Source organism: Oryx dammah, unplaced genomic scaffold, assembly GCF_014754425.2.
Source record: "Oryx dammah isolate SB20612 unplaced genomic scaffold, SCBI_Odam_1.1 HiC_scaffold_22, whole genome shotgun sequence".
Taxonomy (NCBI): Eukaryota; Metazoa; Chordata; class Mammalia; order Artiodactyla; family Bovidae; genus Oryx; species Oryx dammah.
The window spans coordinates 59,191,718-59,200,223 of record NW_024070206.1 but is presented as its reverse complement, the minus strand read 5'-3'; the positions used below and the strand labels follow the sequence as shown (position 1 = coordinate 59,200,223).

The following is an 8,506-nucleotide window of genomic DNA, read 5'->3' as shown; positions in this document are numbered from 1 at the left end:
CGGCGGGTTCCATGGCCCGACGGGCCGCGCTAGGGGCGTTGGGCGCGGGCGCGCGGTGGGGGCGGGGAGCGGCGCCCTGCGCATGCGCGCTCCGCCGCTCGGGCCTGGGCGGACGAAGGGCAGCGGGCGCCGGGCGTAGGCGCGGGCGGACGGACGGACGGACGGCCTGGCGGGCGGGTCTCCCGAGGTGCTGGGCAGCCGAGTTCACCCGGCTGGTACGGCCATCGGTAAAGTAAGTGGGGAAAATGTGTGTTGGTCGCTCTGTGCGTCCGACTCTCTGCGGCCGCCTGGGCCATAGCCCGCCAGGCTGCTCTGTCCGTGGGAGTCTCCAGGCAAGGATACTGGAGTGAGTTGTCATGCCCTCCTCCAGGGGATCTTCCCGATCCAGGGATCGAACCCAGGTCTCCCTCATCGCTGGCGGATTCTTTATCGTCTGAGCCACCACGGAAAGCCAAAGTAGGAAACGTGCCCTTCTAAAAGGCAGAGGGGGTGAGAAGGAGCTTTTCAGGTGGAGGCAAGTAAAAGAAACCAGCCAGCCATGGCTTCTGCCTGTGCCTCTTGCTTGATCTCCGACCTGTGTGTTGATGTGCGTTTTCCAGTTACAGGAAAGCAGCGCTTCATCTCCCAGGTTGTTTCAGGAAGGCTCTTGAAAGCATCCACGTACAAACCACAGGGCCAAAAAGCCTGGGAGCCCGAATTTACCCAAAACATCCATCATGGGCCCAGGAAGACAGACTCAGAAGTCATTCCTTTGGTGTAAGCCACTAAAGTGTACAGTTCCAAATATGTAGATCTTTTATTTTTGTTGTTGCCCACATTTTCACAAAATCCTAACAGGAAGGTGACAGCTAAGTGTTAAGTGAGGCCAAGTAAGCCGAAAGAAAGTAGTCTTAACATTATCTTAGTATCGTCAGAAAAATTAGTTCAAAGCCATAACTAGTGACCACCAACTACATGCAGGGTCTTTTGAGGGAATACCACGCTTAACAAAACAGTCTGTCTCCCAAATTACTTGGAACCTTAAGAAGGACACAGGCCTAGAAAAAAAAAATCCACAGTACCTTCAAAAACAGAACAATTAATTTCAAAAATAAATAGGGAAGACCCTCTTAATTAAAACATAGTAAATGGTTGGGTACTAAAGGATGGAAAAGGGTTTTCTATGTGGAGTCAACAGGGTTCACTTCAGTTCAGTCGCTCAGTCGTATCCCACTCTTTGCGACCCCATGAATCTCAGCACACCAGGCCTTCCTGTCCATCACCAACTCCCGGAGTTCACTCAGATTCACGTCCATGGAGTCAGTGATGCCATCCAGCCATCTCATCCTCTGTCCCCTTCCCCTCCTGCCCCCAATCCCTCCCAGCATCAAAGTCTTTTCCAATGAGTCAATTCTTCGCATGAGGTGGCCAAAGTACTGGAGTTTCAGCTTTAGCATCATTCCTTCCAAAGAAATCCCAGGGCTGATCTCCTTCAGAATGGACTGGTTGGATCTCCTTGCAGTCCAAGGGACTCTCAAGAGTCTTCTCCAACACCACAGTTCAAAAGCATCAATTCTTCGGTGCTCAGCCTTCTTCACAGTCCAACTCTCACATCCATACATGACCACTGGAAAAACCATATTCTTGACTAGACGGACCTTCATTGGCAAAGTAATGTCTCTGCTTTTGAATATGCTATCTAGGTTGGTCATAACTTTTCTTCCAATTTCACGGCTGCAGTCACCATCTGCAGTGATTTTGGAGCCCCCAAAAATAAAGTCTGACACTGTTTCCACTGTTTTCCCATCTATTTGCCATGAAGTGATGGGACCAGATGCCATGATCTTTGTTTTCTGAATGTTGAGCTTTAAGCCAACTTTTTCACTCTCTTTCACTTTCATCAAGAGGCTTTTTAGTTCCTCTTCACTTTCTGCCATAAGGGTGATGTCATCTGCATATCTGAGGTTATTGATATTTCTCCCAGCAATCTTGATTCCAGCTTGTGTTTCTTCCAGTCCAGCGGTTCTCATGATGTACTCTGCATAGAAGTTAAATAAGCAGGGTGACAATATACAGCCTTGACGTACTCCTTTTCCTATTTGGAACCAGTCTGTTGTTCCATGTCCACTTCTAACTGTTGCTTCCTGACCTGCATACAGATTTCTCAAGAGGCAGGTCAGGTGGTCTGGTATTCCCATCTCTCTCAGAATTTTCCACAGTTTATTGTGATCCACACAGTCAAAGGCTTTGGCATAGTCAAGAAAGCAGAAATAGATGTTTTTCTGGAATTCTCTTGCTTTTTTCATGATCCAGCGGATGTTGGCAATTTGATCTCTGGTTCCTCTGCGTTTTCTAAAACCAGCTTGAACATCAGGAAGTTCACGGTTCAGGTATTGCTGAAGCCTGGCTTGGAGAATTTTGAGCATTACTTTACTAGCATGTGAGATGAGTGCAGTTGTGCGGTAGTTTGAGCATTCAACTTAATTGTATCTGTTAGATGCTTTGTTATACATCCCACTCCTGAAAAACTATATATATAATTGTGTAAAAGGAAACAAGCTAGGTTATTCAACCTCCCAACATCAGCTAGCAAGTGAACGGCAAATGGAATTTAGCAATTATTAACATTTCCTGTTTTTCAGCTTCTTAGTATGTTCTATCCCTGTGTCAGTAAGATCTTCTGGAAGAGGAAATGGTAACCTGCTCCAGTAGTCTTGCTTTTGAAACCCCAAGAACAAAGGAGCCTGGTGGGCTACAGTCCATAGGGTCAAGAAAGAGAGAAGACTTAGCAACTAAACAAAAGTATGGTTTACTGCCTTAAGTAAAATACTTCATACTTCTAATCTTTATAATATGCCTTCAAGGTATTTTAGAGATGAGATTCTGAGGAGTTAAGTAATTTGCCTAAGGCCACGTAAACTTTTTTAGCTAAATTGTGTGTGTGTGTACTCAGTCATGTCCAACTCTTTGCAATCCCATGGACTATAGGCGCCTCTGTCCATGGAATTTTTCAGGCAAGAATACTAGAATGGATTACCATTTCCTCCTCCGGGGGAACCCAAGGATCAAACTAGCATCTCCTGTGTCTCCTGCATTAGCAGATTCTTTACCACTGCACCACCGGGGAAGCCTGGGGCCACATAGTCTTAGGGAAATCCAAGACCCAAACCAAATCTGCTTATCTGTTAATCCTGTGCTCCTAGCTGCATCCAAGCAAAAATGTACACAAGGTTAGCCAAAATATAACAGTTCTTCCATATGAATATTATGACTGGAGTTCTATGGAAGGGTGAGAAAATAGGTTGGAGGTAGATGATAAGAATCCTTGGCCTTTGGTAAATCAATTTGGTAATGATGTGTTTGTGAATGTATACTCTCTTGTTCCAAAAAGGATTTGAAGCGCTTTATACCAAAACAACGGAGAAGGCAATGGCTCCCCACTCCAGTACTCTTGCCTGGAAAATCCCATGGACAGAGGAGGCTGGTAGGGTGCAGTCCATGGGGTCGCTAAGAGTTGGACACGACTGAGCAACTTCACTTTCACTTTTCACTTTCATGCATTGGAGAAGGAAATGGCAACCCACTCCAGTGTTCTTGCCTGGAGAATCCCAGGGACAGCAGAGCCTGGTGGGCTGCCATCTATGAGGTCGCACAGAGTCGGACACGACTGAAGCGACGTAGCAGCAGCAGCAGCAGCATACCAAGACAAAATAAATAGATGAAGAAATTATGATGATAGAAAAAAAATTAGAAAATCAAAGTAAAGCACCTGAACTAATAAAATCTTGTGTAGTTGTAAAAGGTAAATAGAAAATCAAACTCCAGGTTTTTAGCGCACATAGAGAAGTAGAGATGATTAACTGCAATTAGTTACTTATTCATAAAAGAGCAGTGTCCCTGTCACTGTGCCCCTTGTTGGACGCTGCTCCCACCACACATGCATATCTGTAGGTACTGTATTTGAGATCATATCATCTGCAGAGACAATCTTTTCTTCTTCCCTTCTCATTCGGATGCCTGTTATTTCTTTTTCTTGTCTAATTGCACTGGCCAGGTCTTTCTAGCACAGTGCTGAATGGAAGCAGTGAGAGTGGGCACCCTGTCTTATTCCTGGTCACAGTGGGAAAGCTTTGAACATCTCACCATAAGTATGATGTTTAATTTTCTTTTTGTCACATTCTTTCTGTACTCAATTTGTTGAGAACTTTTATCATGAAAGATGTTGAATTTTGTCAAATGCTTTTTCTACATCTACTGAACATACAATTTTTGCCTTTCATTCTGTTAACGTGGTAGATCCCATTTATTGCTTTTTATTGCTTTTCATTGCTTTCCAGGGATAAATTCCGCATGATCATGGTTACATGATCCTTTTACTGTGCTGTTGAAATCAGTTTGCTAGTTTTTTTTTTTTTTTTAACATTTATTTGGCTGTGCTGAGTCTTAGTTGTGGCACTCAGGATTCTTAGTTGCAGCATGTGGGATCTAGTTCCCTCACCAGGGATTAAACCCAGGCCCCCTGCACTGGGAGCAGAGAGTCTTAGCCACCAGACCACCGGGGAAATCCCAGTTTGCTAGTATTTTGTTGAAAATGCTTGTATCTGTGTTCATCAGGGGTATTGGCCAATAGTTTTCTTTAATGTTTTTATCTGGCTTCAATTTCAGGATAATCCTGGCCTCGTAGAATGAACTGGAGTGTTCTGTTCTTCAGCTTTTCTCAGTGAGTTTGGGAAGGATTGGTGTTAATTCTTCTTTAAATGTTTGATAGAATTCACCGGTGAAACCATCTAGCGCTGGCCTTTTTTTTTTGGTGGAAGATTTTTGATTACTGTTTAAATTTTGTTACTTGTCATTTTCTCCAAATTTTCTGTTTATTCATGATTCAGCCGTGGTAGGCTGTGTGTAGGTTGGTTTTCTAGACTCATCCACTTGGATGTCTCAGTTCAATGGAGAACTGGTCTTTTCTTTTCATTTTTAAGTTGATAACTGTATCAGGTATTAAAACAAGGGTGTAAAACATATGCTCCCCAGAACTACCACACGGACACAGCTAGAAAACAAGACCAGTCCCATGGAAGATCCCGGGAATGGCCTCCCCAACAGACACCTGGGGTTTCCTAGGTGGCTCAGTGATAAAGAATCCACCTCTCAATGCAGGAGCTGTGGGCCAGGAAGTCACATGATGTGGGTCAGATCCCTGGGTCAGGAAGACCCCCTGGAAAAGGAAATGCAACCCACCTTAGTATTCTTGCCAGGGAAATCCCAAGGACAGAGGAGCCTGGCGGGCTACAGTCCATGGGGTCACAAAGAGTAGGACATGACTGAGCAATTAAACAATTCTAGGGAGTACAAAACAAGCTGAAAGAGTGGTCAAAGGAACACACACACTGACACCTGGATTCAAGAGTCAATATTGGGCCGTATTTGTTTTACCCATTTTTTTTCTTTCTTTAAAACTACCCAACAAATTGAACTTGACTCTGAAATCCACCTGAAACAAACTGCCTGGAGTACTTTGAGAAGCAAATGGACTTAGTTTGGCACCTAAGAAATTTGAAGTAATAATAATAGCATGACAAGTAGATAAATAAAATGGTTACTGGGCACATAGTTTGGCACCTAAGAAAACTGAAATAATGTGATAGCAGAAATAATAATTTGTTCAGTTGCTAAGTTGTGTTCGACTCTCTGCAACTGCACAGACAGTAGCCCACCAGACGTTTGTGTCCGTGGGATTCTCCAGGCAAGATTACTGGAGTGGGTTGCATTTCTTCCAGGAGATCTTCCTGACCCAGGGATCAAAGCTGCATCTCCTGCTTCCCCTGCATCGCAGGCAAATTCTTCACTGCTGAGCCACTGGGGAAGCCCATATAACAGCTTATAATAAGTTGATAAATAAAACGGTTACTAGCTATAAGCTAGAACTGCAGTAACACCGATCCGCCTCATCTCATGAATTTCTCAAGAAACACTCAGTAAGCCAAGAAAATGAGCACAGGCCCACACGGATGAGACAGTGTGAGGACAAGCAGGAAGCTGACTGGGGTGAGTGGATGTGGTGGTTCAGTCGCTAAGTCATGTCCAGCTCTTTGTGACCCCATGAACTGCAGCACGCCAGCCTTCCGTGTCCTTCACCAACTCCCAGGGTCACATCAGGACTGGTGTGCTGCAGCTCATGAGGTGAGGGGATGGAGGTTTGGTAAACTAGACTGCTGCCAGGAGCATGACTGCAGAAAACACAAGCAGCTGATATGAAGGAGTGACAGTATTCAAGCACCGCTCAAGTAGGGAAGCAAGTGGTGCGTGGCGGGCTGGTGTCCGGAAAATACGGCAAGCGCGGCTCACTGGGGACGTGGGTGGGTGAGCGGCAGCTGTGATGGAGTGGAGTGGCGTCACCGCAGAAGGACAAACGATTGACTAAGAACTTTCAGCACTTTCCTCCCAGAGTCCTCAGAGTGCTGACGGAAAACAAGAGGTATCAGGCTGCGTGAGCCCAAGAAGATGGCCTTGCCTTTCTGGGTCTCAGACCAAACAAGGAGAAGGCCAAACTGTCTGAGGTCCCAAGCAGTACTAACTCTGTGACTGCGCTGTGCTTCAGCCATAAACCATCAAACTGTCTCTTCAGGGAGAGGTACCTGTGCAGGACGCCGCCAGGGGCCAGGGTGGCCAGTGACCGCAGGTGTGAGCGTGCCTCTGGGCTGTAAGAAAAATGAAAATGAGCTGGTGATTCACTAGCACACTCAGTCCCCTGCTTCACTGAGGTGGCTCAGTGACCTGCCCCTCTCTGGGGAGACCAGGAGCACCCTACCGTTTGCCCTGAGTCCTAGACAGCCAGCCCCCGGCCTGTGCCTCTCTCTGTGTGTGATCTTTCCACAGCTTTTTTCTCTTCTGTATTGTGGCAAGATACATACATTGTTCATTTTCACGCTATAAACAGTTCCTGTTATGTGATCATATTACAATTTTCTTATCTCTTCTCCTGTTGGTAAAATGTAGGCTATCTCTGCACATATTTTTATTGTTATTACAAATAATATGGCTCTGAACACCCTTATACATGTGTATATATTAATATGCTGGGTTGTAGGAGTGGAGTTACTGAGATTTAAAATGATTTTCCACTGTGTTTGCAGTAATTTATATTCTTACCAGCAGTGTGTGAAAATACCCTTATCACCATCTGGTACGGCCAGACTTCTTAATTTTTGTCAACCTGTGGGGTCTTATTTGAGTTTTTCTAATTTCTAGTGAGGTTAAATTTTTCATTTGTTTTTCCTCTTCATTGATTGGCCTATTCATATTTTTGCCAATTTTAAACATTAGGTTTATCTTTTTTACTATAAAATCTATAGTAACTGTATCCTGAACACTAATATTTTATGGATAAATGTCTTTCCATTCTGTGGCCTATTTGGTTTGTCATTTGAGAAATTCAAGTTTTCGTTTTAACATAATTCCATGGACCAGCCTTTTCCTCTTTTCCCAAGGATAATGCATGCTGGCCATCGCGATTCTTCCTAAATTCTCTTAGAGACCTCCCCCAGCCCAAGCCTGGATCCCCACCTCGTGGTGAGGGGACCTGGGCGTCCATCCGTGCTCTGGGCCCTCCAGTTGCCTTCCCTCTGCCCAATTCAGCGTGTCCCCCAGCCCTGCCTGCACCCGTCACCTCGATACTGTCTGGGCTGTCTCCCCCACTAGATTTTAGATGTTTGAATCCGTTCTCCATCCAGGTGGGGAGATTTGAAGGGAAGGCAAGGCCCCTGAGATTGGGGACCAGCACCGGGGTGGGCCGGGTGTGAACGCACCACCCGGGCTGCAAGGCTGTGGCGAGGCGGGGTCTCAGTGGTGAGCTGCGGGGAGGGAGGGGCGGGTCACCTTCAGCATCCCCTGCGCCAGCATCCCAAGGCTGCCGAGCGCTGCCCCGGGTGCCTGAGCTCCCGTGCCCGGCTCTGTTCCCGGGTCAGTACATCAGGGAGAACAGTGTGCACTTGGAGAGGAAAGAAGGAAGAGAACTGAATGGAGAAAATGCAGGAGACAGAGTTGAGGAGGAGGCGCGCCACCTGGTGGCCCATCAGGCTGCCTGCACTGCACGCGGAGCCGCGACAACCCCGGCCATCTAGGATCCAGGCCCGACCTCCAGCGTGAAGCCGAGATTGGCACATACTGGCCGCTTACGATCCCAATACTCATTAAACAACGAGTCTCAGGGTTTCTTTTAATTAGTTGGGGTTTTTTTATTTTTACAGTTTTACATTTTCAGAAAAATTGAGCAGCTGATACAGGGAGCTCCTGTGCACCCTTGCCCCAATATACAGTTTTTCCTATTAACACATTCCATTAGTGTTACCTGTTGCAATTAATGAACCAATACTGACACAGTACTACTAGTCAAATTTCATACTTTAAGGCCCATTTTTGTACAGTTCTGTGGGTTTTGACAAATGCTTGTAATGAATCCACCATTATAATATCAGAGGACAGTTTCACTGCTTTTGAATTTCTTGGTGTTCTCCGTAATTACCCTTCT

At 45.9% G+C, this 8,506-nt stretch overlaps 1 long non-coding RNA gene across 1 annotated transcript; it reads left to right on the top strand.

The window, feature by feature from the left end:
• The first annotated feature begins 109 nt into the window (after positions 1-109).
• On the top strand, positions 110-7,383 carry LOC120880946. Its single transcript, XR_005725164.1, has 2 exons — positions 110-232; positions 6,425-7,383. It is a non-coding gene; the product is annotated as an uncharacterized LOC120880946 (long non-coding RNA).
• Positions 7,384-8,506: the final 1,123 nt, after the last annotated feature.